The following is a 15,776-nucleotide window of genomic DNA, read 5'->3' as shown; positions in this document are numbered from 1 at the left end:
CCTTGAACCTTGCACCTAGTGATCTTGTACTGGGATGACTGGGATGACCTAGACCGAGGTGTGGCACATCTAGGCCGAGGTGTGGCACAGCTGGGCCAAGTGTTATCCTTCCTAGTCGAGATCATTGAGACCTTACTTGCCGAAGTCTATGTCTTGACCCGAGGTCCTTACCTTGTTAGAGTACCCTTGTCACCTTGCTTGTTGTACACACTTTGTCATGCTCTTGTCTTGTCAGTCAGTCACCTTTTTAAGGAGAGTCAACCAGCCGTTGCCACGTGTCCCAGAAGAGGGTTAAGTCAGCCAACAGTAGAGAAAACATATCATTTTGTCATATCTTTGCCTTTGAAGAGAGAGAAGCTCTAGGAAGATGAAGAGTTCTTAGAGTGAGAGAGCTAGAATCCAAGCTTTGATCCTTAGAGTTTGAACCGTTAGATTCGTGTTTTGAGATTAGAATCTTGATATACTCTTGTTGTTCTCCATGTTCATCTAATCACATTGCATGATCTAGCATTTTCATGAGCCATGCATTGATTTAAAGCTTGTTTTAGAAAGAGAAAATGATGTTCTTGTGTTCTTGAAATAAAACCATGTTTTGATCCGAAAGTTTGTAACAAGTTCCATCTTTTTGTGTTTGATTTCATAAGATCTTCAACCATGGGTACCCAGGTCCATGTTTTCGAACTCATCTCATGAAATCTTAGATTTTGAATAAAGAAGTTATGATTTTTAGCATTCATGCTCTTCATGTTCATGTTCTTCATGTTCTTCAAAAAGAAACCCAAAATTTCCAGACTCCATTTCCCTGAATGTGGTCATCGGGACCACACCTCGGCCAAGAGGTGTGGGATCTCGGCCAAGACCTGGTTGGTACCCAGCTTGTTTTCTCGAGATGAGAAATTGTGTTTTAACTCCCAGCACGTGTTTTGCTTTGTCTTGACTTAGTTTTGAAAGAAATGCCGAGATCATTTACACTCATGAAAAAGCTTGTTTGAAGAATGCATTTCATACCCATTTTTGAGCATCTCTTCTTGTCTTCTTGAAGTGCATTCAGTGGACTTTGCCATGTATTTGTAGGTCTTGGATTCTTGCCTTAATCCCTACACCCAAAGAAGTGGTATTTTTAATAAAGCTATGTTATAAAGTTTTGATAAAGCTTAGCTTCGTTTTGGAAAAGTATTTGATCAAGCATGAATGATTATCCCTAGTTTTGTATCAAGTATTATCTTGTTTTGATGACATTCTTGGAAAGTCCTTAGTGCTATGGGACTATAATGCAACTAGCGCGTTTGTCTTGGAAAGTCCTTCGTGCTAGGGGACTATAATGCAACTAGCGCGTTTGTTTGAGATATCTCCTTTGTCTTGCCACCGACGGTTTATCGCGTGGGTTTGTCCAGAATGTCATCCCTTGTATTATGGAGATGCTAGTAAGCATCCCTTGAAGATTTGAAAGACTTGATAGATGAACTCGGTTTATCTCTTGATTTTGTACAAGCTATGATATGTATTGTTTTGATAAAGATCTCGGATATCATTCATTTTAAACCTTTATTTCTAATATCATTCATTGAGTATCCAAGCTCACCCTCTCCTTATATATATGTAGGTGACGAGCAAGAAGGCGGTGACGCCTAGGTGTGTTTTGCAAGATGTTTTTGGATTCATGTTTTGCTAGCATCTTGAAGATTATGCTTCTTGGCTTTGTATTGCATGTCTTTTGTATATGTCGGCTTGAGAAGCCTTTTGATCAAGATGTAATATGTACTTTATTTTACTTGTATCCAAGTTGTAAAACCATGTTAAGATGTATGTCATTTCATTTGATCTATCCATAGCTCTTATGGACTACTTAGATTTAAATATATTGTCTCCGCACATGTAGGCCCCATATGTATACTCTGATTGTGTGTGACTTTGTAAGTTGGCCTTTGGTAATCTCGGATTACTGGCCATCACGACACCATTCTACTAGGGGCAGAATGGGGTCGTGACAGTAGTTCTGGGTTGAGGTTCACTCGGGTATTAACACTCTTTTTTTACGCTCTAACTTTTGCCAAAGCCGCCCTTCCGGGTTTTCAACCTTGCAAGCTCTGTTTTTATTTTATTTTCATTTCTTTTCATCTCTTCTTTTTCTTTTCTTCTTTCTTTTTTTTTCTTTGCATTTTTCACTTTTTCATTTTTGTTCTTTTCTTTTTTTCTTGCTCTAACTTTTGCCTGGGTCGCCCTTCCAGGTTTTCGGCCTAGTGAGCCCCTCAAGGATTAAAAAAAGATTTAACTTGTCCATGTTAATCGATTTTGAGATCTCGAAGCCATCTAAATCTAGGAGAATGGCTACTGTTCGTTGATGATGTAGGGGTCCATCCAATCGAGTCTGAATTTGCCCCTAGTGTTGTGGATAGGAACTTGATTGTCCTTCAGTAAAAACTTTCTTTTCTCCATTCTGGGATTTGGCTTTCTTGCCAGTCTTCATTGGTTGGTGGAATGACTCATCTTTTGAATCTTTGAGCACATCTGACATTTTTGCCCTTAGTTCAAGGGCTACTTCTGATCTAGCTTTGCAAGCTTCCTTTGACGACATCTGACCTTCTTGCCCCTAGTTCAAGGGTTACTTCCAATCCGACCATACAAGCCTTATGTTGTGATTGATCGTTGAACATTCTGAGTTAAAGTTCAAGGTTTGAAAGCAAAGGAGTCGAGTCTTGAGGCATGAGAGCGATCCTATGCTGCACAATCTCAAGATCAATTCCATGCATGTCTTCGCAGGACCATGCAAAACATTTTTTGAAATCTTTTAAGAAAGTGACTAGTCACTCAGGTCGAAGACAATGTAGAACCAATCTGGATCAAGCCAGGATCCTTCTCAGTACTCACATTAACAAACATGATCTCATTCATTAAGGGCTTAGCATGTCTCTCTTTCTCTAAATTGATCAAATTTTTGCAAATCCCAAGGAATTCCTCCCTCTTTGTTTTCATCATAGTGTTTAGAAAAGTTTTGAAAAACTTAGGTCAATGCAATGATTTCAAGGCACAGAAAAGTAGGTGAAAATCTCTGCCGTTTCATTCAGAACTTCTGGCGCAAAGGCTGACACAAACGCAAAAGAAAGGGTGTAAAAGACAAACACAAAACAAGAAAGTGATGCCCGAGTTAACACACCTGAAATCACCCGATTCTAACACAACAAGACTAACTTGATACAACAAGACAGATTCAAAACAACACAATATAACTGACTCAATATCCAAGTCAGAAAATAAAGTAAACAGCCTTTGCAAATTGCTCAAAACAGTGTGTGCCATCCACCACATCTGGAATAACATGAGCGCCATCAGCAGGTGGCTCATCCCCCGATCACATAGTCACATTATCCCCCAAGTTCATCGATCCAGTACCGATAGACTTTGCAGGACCTGGTGCGACGATGACCCATTTATCAATCAAATCCTGTATTTCATGGCGAAGATGAAAACAACTATCAGTGCCATGACCGATTTGTTGATGGAAGGCACAGTACTTGGCAGCATCATGCTTGGCCGGAAGGGGATCCAGGAGAGGCCGAGGCTCAAGGGGTTTGAGATGCCCTTGTCCTATAAGGATTTGGAGAGCCTTGGATAAGGTCCTGTAAAGCGAGGCGAAGACCCTCTGGCCCCGAGGTTCATATTTCGAGGTTTGTGGAGTTATGTTGGATGTACCAGCAAAGGGGTTGGCAGGTGCTGACTGAGTTTGTCGGTCTCTTCCGAGTATAGGATTGGAGCTAAAAGGGGCATTTCTAGTCCGACAGCCCTTCTCCCGGCTTGGCCCTTGATTCAGAATGCTCTCATCCTAAGTGGCAAAAGTGCCATCCACAGTTTTTGCAACAACTGCAAGCACTTACTATTTGTTCAGCCCTTCGCCTTTCAAAGCCTCAACAGCCCATTGAAGATGTTCAAAGGGACCAATGTCTGCCCTTACCTTGTTCATTCCATTTGCCTCCACTTTGCCAAGGGATTGGGTCATCATATTAGAGCAGAGCCCAGTTGTTGTCGACACGTCATTGCCCAAACCCGGGATAGCTTCAGATTGGCCATTTTCAATTGCAACTGGGCCCAAGATTGGGGAGCCTTTTGGTGTGAAATTTTTGGCATGTGATGTGGTCGATGATGGAGCCAATATCCCAAAGGCTAAATCTGCTAGTGTTCTTTGAAGATCTTCAATCATGCTCATCAGCTCAGAAGTAGTGGGTTCATAGGTTTGAGATGATTGGGGTTCAAGTGCATCCATCAAGCACAAGTCCATGATTTCTGGGATAAACACCTCAAGCTTAGGTAGATGGGCCGGGGTGTATATATTGGGGTTGTAGGTGGGTGGCAGTGTATGGACGAAGTTGAGATATGGATGAGGTACTTAGTCATTGGGGTCTTGAGGTGGAGTTATCGTCTGGTTGTCGATGAGATTTTGGACCTCAAGACGAAGGCGGTAGCAACTATCGGTGCCATGACCGCACTGCTGATGATACACGCAGTATTTGATGGGGTTATGTCTGGCAGGGGGTGGGTCAGGCAGAGGTTGAGGATCAAGGGGTTTGAGATACCCTTTTTTCATCAGGACTTTTAGTGTACTAGTTAGGCTCATATAGAGGGGGTGAAAGTTCTGCCTTGAGCTCGGGCTGGGCTAGCTGTTTGTGGGTTGGCATTGGCAAAAGGGTCGACTGTGGTGACTGTATTGCTTTTAGTGGGTTTGGGAACAGTGTTACCGCCAGCATTGACACTCCCGGCAAAAACCCTCCTTATTGGTTCACTTGTTTTGGAAATAATCCCTCTGTTGAACGCACTCTCAATCTAAACCCCCAAGTCATGCAAACTTTTGAAAGTGAATAGTGGAACAACTACTAACTTTTGCAGCATATCAGGCTCAAGGTTTTGCACCACTATCCGCACTTGATCCCTCTCAGAAGGGCGATCTGTCATCTATGTTGCCTTTGCTCTCCACCTTGCAACAAATTCTACAAAAGGCTCTGTTGGGTTCTGGTGGGTTGCTTCAAGCTTTTGAGTGGTCATTTCAACTGCGATATTGTAAGAATACTGATCGACAAAGGCCTTAGCCAACTTTTCCCAGTTTTGCTTCACTGTATCCTCCAACTCGGCATACCAAGTGGCCGCTGCACCCGACAGGGTTCTGCAATACAAAGAGAGTTTATGCGGCTTGGATATGTACCATAGGATCTCCAGACCTGTCGAAACGGTCAATATGTGGCATTTTGAGTCTGTCTGGAAGTCGTACGGTAGCCTCGGTGTACCCATCCTCAATGTCAAGAATGGAGTTAAGGCCTTGTGCCTTTTTGAATTGCTTCTCAAGGTTCGCAATTTTCACCGAGGTCGGATCGAGATCATTAGTATCAAGGGGATAAAGCCTCTCATTAGGCTGCACCAGGGGTCTGAAAACTCGGCCTTGAGCCAACCCTTCTCAGGGATCCAGACCATGCAAATCTTCAGCTGGCGGAAGTGGATCAAAGTTCAGCTGGGGCCCCGAGACTGGATGTGTGGTAGATGCCCAAGATGGGCGTTGCATTTCAGCATTGGTCTCATCTTGCATGGCGATTCCCTGGTTTAATGTCGCTATTATGGCCACAACTTCTTCCGAACTTTATGCCATCACGGTCTGCTGAGTTTGAACAAAGGTGATGTGACTGGTGACTGTCGAATCAGTTGAACCAATGAGCCCTTACTGGCCTTTTTTGCGTTGCCTCAAGCGAAGGAAACGCTGGTTGCCCTTGAACTAAATCTCCTGACCTGACAAAGTCTATCAACACAAGTCCAATGTACCCTGGGGATATTGGAGCCTTTTGAAGCTACAGTTCCAAGACTACCTTGCAAAAGAGAAAACAGACAGCATCTCAGCCCGATTTCACTAGAACGGATATGATCACAACTGAATGACTATGCTCTCTACTGAATTCTGCCCCAAAACAGATACCAACTTGGCAACTGATATTCACGTCCCTGTACAGTTTCACTGTAAAGTACATACCAGTTAAGAGAGGGAGCCAAAACACCCCTATGATGGGGTAGGGTTACCCTGTCCTAGTTTTGTCAGGAGCTAGGGTTTCACTACGCAAAGCAAGCGGTTTCAATTAATCCTGCATTCAAGTGAGCAACCTGTCCTAGTTTGGAACAGTCATTATGGCTTCCGATATATAACTAGGTCAATTGGTCAAAAGGGTACCTCTGTAAGACTACCTAACATACCTCTCGCACCTAACACCGAGAAGTGAAAGGAGGATCAAACGGTACAGCTGTAGTCCAGATCCAAGGGTTGTGTTCCCATCGTGGTAGAGCTCGCAACCGATCAGTCTTATGGCAAGCCTTTCCAAGTGAGTGTAGGCGCGCCCTTGGGCTTCAATGCTACAATTCGGACTCAAATGTCACGGTTCTTAATCTGATCTCACAATGTGCGATGTGAGATTGATAAATCACCAAAGAGTCCAAATCCGACAAATCGTTTTGGAAACTGATTTTTGTAAAGAAGTGCCAAACATGGACTACTTTGCCAGATACAGAGTCACCACCTAAATATTTTATTTTGGAGAATTTAGGAAACCCTGACTCGTACCTAAGGCCACATGTTCGTCATCACCAAAGTTGCCTTGGCTCGGGAACTTGGGTACGATTGGAGAAGGTCATTTAATGAGCACCCCCGCTCGCCCGATCAAAGATCGGCCTGTACTAAGCATGATATCTGGTTTTTGAAAACACATGTGCTCTTACTCTGATTAATTAGCTAGAATTACTATGTGATGTGCACAGCAAAACAAGTATAGACTAGATCGCCTAATTTGGAACAAAGTATCACATATTTGTTTGTTTGGAAAATGGTTTAAAGTTTGCTACTCGTAAGTAGGCTAAAATACGAATTTCAATGAATTGTCCCAATTCAAGTAATCTAACCTTCACCCACAGGCATTCAGGCAGTTAATCACGTAAGCAAATAGCCTCATGGCAAGCATGCTTTCATGGCAACATTAATACACATGCAATATGCTAAAGCGTAAACACTCAATGTGTACTCCGAGCCAAAACAAGGAACTAGTTAGAAATCACGCATGATCCTAGTTCATGCTAAGATGGCTAATGCAACACATGCAAAAATGCAATTAAGATAGGCTCGGCTATCCTAAGAATGTCATCTGAGATGCAACTTAGTACATGTATTCAAATTGGAATTGAAATACAATGCAGTTAGCATGATGCGCCGAGCCCAGTGCATGCAATACAGATGAATGGATGCAAACACGCAAGCATAAGGTATGCTAAATGAAATATGCCCTAAAACTAACCATCATAAGCGGTTAAGTAAAAGGGAGAAAGAAATGGGGATTGAAAGACATGCATCACACACACGCACGCTTATTACAGCAATACGCCCTCTCGAGGGAGGGACCAAACAAGAAGCTAACTAGCTAATCTAAGCTAATTAAACTAATTATTACACAATGAATTAATTAACTAATCATAGTTAACTAATTATTACAAAACGAATTGAAATAGCTAACTCATTAACTAATTAAAGTACAAACCAAAGCAAAAGCTAGCTATCTAAGTATGGCAGCTAAGGAAAGCAGTAAATCAGGAGCCTCAGAGGGAGAGGAATGCATGCTCGGTCGCCTCGCTCGGAAATCCAATGTGATGCCCCTATTTGCCTCTATTTTCATTTGTTTTCAGAAACTTGCACCAAGCTCCAAAAAGATGAAACTCCACCTTAGGAATCTTGTGGGAGGGTGGTCGACCACTTTTGGTCCCTAGAAACACCTGCCGGCCACTTTTGGTTGTTGAAAAACCAGAAAAGTGGTCGGCCAGTAGTTGCTGCCAGACTCCAATTTTCTACAATAGAGAGCAAGAAAGGGCATGGCAATGTATTTGCAAGATATGTATGCATAACCACCCTCCCTATCATGTCATGAACTCAAGGGGGTGTAGGTTCTCGACCCTCGGGCCACCAATCATGCATTTTCATGCATGATGGCCGAGAGGCGAAGTTGCACAATTCAATATGGAATGAATGTACAAGTAAACACATAAAGCCTAAAACTCTATCATGTATAATCGAGAGCGTGGGCAACCGGGAATTAAGGCACGTTCCATCACTTTAAGTATGAAACGTCCCTCGTTTCTCATGTTTGGACTAATACCTATGCCAAACACAATGCAAGCAAGCATGGCATACACAATGCGAATAAATTACATGGCATACTCAATGCAATGTGACATGATTAACTTAACAAAGTTAATGGCATGCGAACAATGCTAATGCGTTCATGCACAATGCAATGCTACAAGGACAAATTAGCAATGTTGGGGACATGCACACACAATGCAAATATCAATTAGCATGCACAATACGATGATGTAAACTAAGCATGCACAATGCAAAGTACAAGGCATACATAATACGATGAACAATGTGGCATACTCAATGCAACATATATGACATGTTCAATGGACTTAAACTAAAAGGGGTAGACCTCAGTCATGCCTAAATTAGTGGCCATTAGTGATGAAATGAAGGCACATAAAGCAAGGCATGCATACACAATGCATTTTCCATCAAAGAGGCCAAAGAGCACAACTCTCAAGAGTGCTTGATGAGTGACAAAAGTGGAAGTGTAACAACACTAAGTGGACTGAAATGAAGCAAGAAATGATGCTGAATCATTCAAACAACATAAGTAAAGCATGCTAGGGTCCTAAGGCATGAAAGCTAGCAAAGAGCAACACAAAGGAGGCATGCAATACATGGCACAAACGCATGAACCAAGCATGGACAAAGCTCAAGTAGGTCAAAACAAGGACCAAAACATGCTGAGACGAGGGCTCGAAGGCCTAGGCATGCAAGCATGCAAGCTAAGGCCATAGCAAGGCCATAATGCATAACCCTTAAAAGCATTTAAAGCATGAATGAAGTGGGAACATAAGCATGCTATAAGCGCTGAAATGTCATGTTAAGTGATGCCAAATCATGTACACAACACAAATGAAGCATGCAATGGTGCTCAAAGCTTGAGGCAAGCAAGAGCATTTGTATTACAAGTATACAAAACATGAAGCAAGTGATCAAGGCAACCCAAAACAGTCCTAGTACATGTTAGAATGAGTCTAAAACATGCATGGAAGTAGGCCAAAACATGCTAGCATGAAGGGCATAAGGCATGATTCATACAAGGCAAATAAGGCGGATTACACTACACCTATTAAGACCAAGCATGGAATGACTTAAGCAATAAAAATCAGAGTTATATCATGGAAAAATAAACCCAAATAAACATTGAAATGAGAGCTCGCAAGCTGTGGCATGAAGGCATACGCAATGATTCATGTTAAGGCATAAAGGGGGAAACCCTCCAACGCATTGAATGAGCGATAAATGCAAGTGCATGGCCATGAAACATGGACTGAAATCACATAACAAGTGATGCCAAATCATTCAAATAAGCCAAGTAGAGCATGCTAGTGGACTTGGTGTACATAAGGCTAACATGCTAGATTAAACCAAGGCTATACAAAGCAAGTCATGCATGGCCAAAACAACCAAAATCAGAGCTAAAGTATGTTAAAACATGGACAAAAGCTTCATGAAGTTAAGCCAAGAGCATGCTAGAATGACATGTCACAACATGATGCATGTTAGGCTATTTCATGGAAATGCACTACAAGTGCAAGGAGCATGCAAAGGCTAACCAAACCAAACCTAAACAGAGGTATGACATGGTAAAACAAGCCCAAGAACATGCTGAAATGGACACAACATAGGCTAGAAATACATGCTACTTCATGAAGCATACAAAGATAGTGTGTGTGATTTACACTACAAGTGTATTAACCATGCATGGAGTGACCAAGGCAAGAAAAAACAGTGGTATGCCACAGCAAAATAACCACAAATACATGCTAAGAATAAGCTAACACAAGCTTAGTAAAGGTGCTCAAACATGAGGCATATTAAGGCATGTATTGAAGATGCAAAGAGAGGGGATGGCCCTCCCCTTCTTAGGAACTTAAAACACCATCCCCACTCTGGATTTCAGTGGTGAGAAGGCCAATACAAGGTGGTCCCGAAGCTCACAAAAAAAGGCTCAAAAACAAAGCCAAACAAGGCCTAAGAGGGGGTAAACAAACCCAAACACAAAAGTGATCTTAAACAAACTTTTCAAGCATGCAAAAATAGAAATTTTATCAGTTATGAGCTAAGCTTAAAACAGCATGCAAGATAGGTTAAAAGCTTAAGCAAGAAAAGGAGATTTAAAGGTCAAAAGCTCACCCTTGAAGACCCCCTTTATAACTGCAACTCTAGCAGGTTTTTCAAGCTCAAGGCAACCCAAGAACAGCAAAATCAGCCCCTAAGCACCTCAGTAGCAAAAGGATGGTGTTTGAGTGTGTGTTTGTGTGTTAAAGTAAGACAAATCTACACTTTTAAAGCACAAAAATAAAGCAAAGGGGAAGATAGATACAACTATGTGTGTATAACTCTTAACCCTCAAATTTTTGAACCTGGAGGAGGGAGGAGGAGCCTCCCTCTTATAGAAGAGGAAAGCCAAAGCTTCTTGGAGAAGCTAAGCTTGAATGCCACGATGACTCAAATGCTCTCCAGCTGTGCCAGCTGGCCCAAAATATCTCCAAAAAGGTGCCAAAAAGCAGCCGACCACTTGAAGTGGTCGGCCTGCTAGTAAAAGTGGTCGGCCGACCACTTTAGGTGGTCAACCAAAGCAAAAACTGGTCGGCCATAGGTGGGAGAGGTCAACATACTAAATGCAAGGTGGTGGTGTGGTGGTCGACCAGAAAAGATGGTCCAAAGACCAAGAAAGCCAGTTATCTGACAAGAAAACTAGCTGGAAAAAGGAAAAGTGGTTGGCCAGGAGAAATACTGGTCTCCCACCCTTGTACCACCTTCCAAACAAGGAAAGCAAGGTTTGTACCAAAAACAAACCAAAGCGGATGCAAGATGAGAAATCGGGAGGCGAAACACACAGCCAAAAGCCCCGAAAACTAGCTGACGAGCATCAAAAGTGGTATGCAACCACAAAAGTGGCCTCCCGGACCACAGTGTTCCTCTAAGCAGAGGCAACAAGGTGTGGTTCAAAAACCACGCCAAACGGAGAATGTTAAGCGGTCCCGAGACAAGGCACGTGGCCAAAGGCTCCAAAAATCGAAAACTAGTCTCCAAACGGAAAAAGTGGCCTACGACCACGAAAAGTAGTCTACGACCATAGAGAGATGGTCTACAAGACCACTCCCTCCCTCCAGGAAGGGAAAACAAGACTTGATCCGTAAACCGAGTCAAAGCACAAAGAGTTCAGAGGCCTGGAGGCAAGGCTCTCAGCCAAAACTCCGAAACCTCAAAACGAGCACAACATGCACCATCATTGAGCGCTCAATCGATGACATCTGAGTGTTAAGGTCGGTTAAAAATGGGGTGTCTACAGTGAGCCTCCAGCAAACCGTTCAAGAAGAGCAGATGGCAAACACTGTGACTTAGGCGCACCAATGCAAATGCAATGCAAAGAAACACTTAAGTGTAAATAAAACAACATATCATGAGTTTGAGTCAAGTTCTCTAAATCCTAGCAGAGGCGCCAGAAACTGTAGCACGACTTTCTTCGCACCCCCTTTCGGAGACCTCGAATTGGTCCTACAGTTCGAACTCCTGTCACGGTTCTGAATCTAGTCTCACAAGTGCAATATGAAACTGATAATCACCAAAGAGTCCAATCTGGCAAATCATTTTGGAAAATCGATTTTGAATCAAATAATGCCAAAACTGGACTGCTTTGTCAAATTACAGAGTAGCCACCTTAATATTTTATTTTGAGGAAATTTAGGAAACCCTGACTCGTGCCAAAGGCCACGTATCCGTCATCACCAAAGTTGCCTCGGCTCGAGAACTTGGGCACGAGAGGGGAAGGTCCTGAAATGAGCACCCCCGCTCGCCCGATCAAAGATCGGCCTCTACTATCATGATATGTTGTTTTATAAACACATGTGTTCATATTCCATTTATTAGCAAACCTTACTATGTGATGAGCACAAGCAAGTATAGACTAAATCGCAAGAATTGGAACAAATTCAACTCATGTTTGTTTTCGAAAATGGTTTGAAGTTGCCACCCACAAGTGGGCTTAGAAATGCGGATTTGCCATCAAACATGACGGGCTTAAAACATGATTTTTCCACTTCGCAAAGTGGGCTTAAAACACACATTCGTTGAATTGTTCCAATTCAAGCAACCAAGCCTTCATCCACAGACATTCATGTAGTTAAACAAATAAGCAAACAGCCTCATGGCAAGCATGTGAAACATGGCAACACTCACACTCATGCAAGTATGCTAAAACGTAGAACTTACAAAGTACTCCGAGCCAAAACAAAAGCTAGTTAGAAAGATGCATGATCCTAACTATGTTAAGACACCTAATGCAACACATGCAATATGAAATTAATAGGCTTGCTACTAATATTGCATATGATTTGATAACATGCTTTGAAAACACATATTCAAATAAGTATTAAAATAACAATGCAGTTGAATGATGCGTCGAGCCTCGGTGCATGCAAGACAAGTAAATGATGAAAACATGCAAGCATAAGGTATGCTAATTGAAACGTGCCCTAATCTAACTATCGAAAGCGGATAAATAAAAGGGAGAAAGACGTGGAGTTGGACGACATGCACACACGCACGCACACTTATTACAACATTGCGCTCTCTCGAAGGAAGGTCCGAATGATTAAGCTAAGCTACACTAAACTAAGCTAATTATTACAAACAAAACTAATTAACTATTCTAGCTAATTAATTACAACAGTTGAAATAAATTAACTAACTATTCTAAGCTAGCTAAAATATTACAAACCAAATTAAACTTATTAATTACAACACTTGAATTGAACAATTAGCTATGTTAACAAACTAGAGCAATTTAAATAAAGCAAGTAAATGGCCTCGAAGGTGAGGGAGACATGCATGCTCGATTGGCTTCTTCCCAAAAATCCATCGCTTTGCCATCGGTTGCTTCTGTTTGCACTTGTTGTGATCTCTAAACATCGTACCAACTTCCAGAATGCCTTTGCTCCAACAGAGGAACACATTTGCACAAAACTTGACTGGTGGCCGGTCGGCCACAAAAAGTGGTTGTCGGCCACCTTAACTGGCCGATCGACTAGTTTAAATGGTCGTTCGGCTACTTTAAGTGGCCGGTCGGCCACCCCTTTTTCCAAACTTCTCCTTTTGTTGCAACAGAGAGCAACAGAGGCAAAGGAATGCATTTTTCAAGGGATGTGTGTACTGACACCTTCCTTATCATTTCTTAAGCTCAAAGGAGTGTAGCACTTGGCTCTCAGACCACCAATCAAGCATTTTCAATGCATGATGGCTAGAAAACCAAGTTCATACAAAGTCAATGAATGCACAAACAAGACTCGAAAGACCACCACCCTATCATGCATGATCAAGGGTGTCGGTGACCAAGAAAAGTGGCACGTTTCATCACTTTGAGTATGAAGCGTCCCATTTTTCTTGTGTTTGGATTAACGTCCGATCCAAACACAGTGTTGATGTCCCCGAATGTCCCAGGAGAAATCCCGTTTTGTTCATTGGGGCTTACTACAGTTTGGACTCAATGTCACAGTCCTGTATCTAATCTCGCGGAGTGCAATGCAAGACCGATGAATCATCAAAGAGTCCAAATCCGGCAAATCGTTTTGAAAAACTGATTTTTAGAAAGAAATTCCAAACATGGACTATTTTGCCAGATACAGAGTCGCCACCTAAATATTTTATTTTGAGGGAATTTAGGAAACCCTGACTCGTGCCTAAGGCCACGTGTCCGTCATCACCAAAGTTGCCTCGGCTCGGGAACTTGGATACGATTGGGGAAAGTCACTTCGTGAGCACCCCTGTTCGCCCGATCGAAGATCGGCCACTACTAAGCATGATATAGAGTTTTGAAAACATATGTGCCCTTATTCCGGTTATTAGCCTAGAATTACTCTGTGATGCGCATAGCATACAAGTATAGACTGGGTCGCCTGAATTGGAACAAAACATCTTATGTCCATTTTGAAAAACGGTTTGAAGGTGCTACTCGTAAGTAGGCTAAGACGTGGATTTTGACACCCTCGAGTGGTCTTAGAAAACATGATTTTGCCACTCTCAAGTGGGCTTAAAACTCTCATTCAATGCATTGTTCCAATTCAAATAACCCAACCTTCACCCGCAGGCATTCAGACAGTTATATCACATAAGCAAATAGCCTCATGGTAAGCATGCTATCATGGCAGTCACTCATACGCATGCAATGATGCTAAAGCATAAACACTCACTAAGTACTCCAAGCCAAAACAGAAACTAGTTAGTAATCAATGCATGATCCTAGTTCATGTTAAGATGGCTAATGTAACACATGCAAAATGCAACTAAGATAGGCTCGGCTATTCTAAACATGGCATATGAAATGCAACAGATAACATGTATTCAACTTGGAATTGAAATACAATGCAGTTAGTATGATGCGGCGACTCGGTGCATGCAAGACAGATGAATGGATGCAAACATGCGAGCATAAGGATGCTAATTGGAACGTGCCCTAAAACTAACCATCGAAAGTAAGTATGTAAAAGGGAGAAAGACATGGGGTTGGAAGACATACATCATACACACGCACACTTATTACAACATTGCCCTCCTCAGAGGGTCCGAATGAATAATACACAACCAACTAGCTAATCTAAGCTAATCAAGCTAATTATTACACAACATTAGCTAATTAACAAATTAACTAAATAAGCAAATGAACTAGCATGCAAACTACATATGATGGACGGCCTCAGCTCTGCTTTGAATGATAAGGGATGCATGCATGCTCGAGTCGCCTCATCAGGAAATCCATCGCGATGCCCCGATTTGCCTCTATTTGCAACTGGTCCCAGAATACTGTACAAAGCTCCAGAAGGCTGAAACTCCACCATGGGAACCTGTAGGGATACTGCCGACCAGTTTTTGCTGCTGGTTTTTGGTTTGCTGCAACAGAGAGCAAGAAAGGGGCATGGCAAAGTATTTTCAACATATGTGTCCACGACCACTCTCCCTATCATTGTATAAGCTCTAGGGAGGGTAGTCCTCGATCCTTGTGCCACCAATCATGCATCTCGATGCATGATGGCTGAGGAGTCGAATTGCACAACTCGATATGAAATGAATGCACATATGAACACAATAGGGCCTAAACTCCATCATGGGTAGTCAAGAGTGTCGGCGACTAGGAATTGAAGCCTGTTTTGTCACTCTGAGTATGAAACGTCCCTCGTTTCCCGTGTCTAGACTAACTCCTATTCCAAACACGATGCAACACACAATGCACGCACCAATGCAACTCTAGCATGCAACCTAAATGCAATGCGACTAATTGATGCAAACACGCAAGAGATGACATGCAAGGGTGCGACTAGCATACAAAATGCTATGAACTAAGAATGGCATACTCAATGCACATGACGCTACATGGCATACGCAATGCACATATGAAGACTATCAATTAGATGATCAAGGCATACACATTGCAATGGTCAATCATGCAACAACATGGACTATATGGCATATGCAATGCAAGTTGGACTTAAACCAAGATGGATGGACCTCAGCCACATCCAAATCAGTGGCCAATAGAACGAAAATGAGACCAAAAAAAATGTGCAAGCATGCACAAATGCAAGGGACCAAACCTAAGGCACAAAGTGCAACTCTACCAAAGCAT

The sequence above is a fragment of the Camellia sinensis genome, chromosome 12, assembly GCF_055761805.1.
Source record: "Camellia sinensis isolate YWXY chromosome 12, ASM5576180v1, whole genome shotgun sequence".
Lineage (NCBI taxonomy): Eukaryota > Viridiplantae > Streptophyta > Magnoliopsida > Ericales > Theaceae > Camellia > Camellia sinensis.
The sequence above is the reverse complement of the archived record's forward strand: the minus strand, read 5'-3'. Positions refer to the sequence as shown.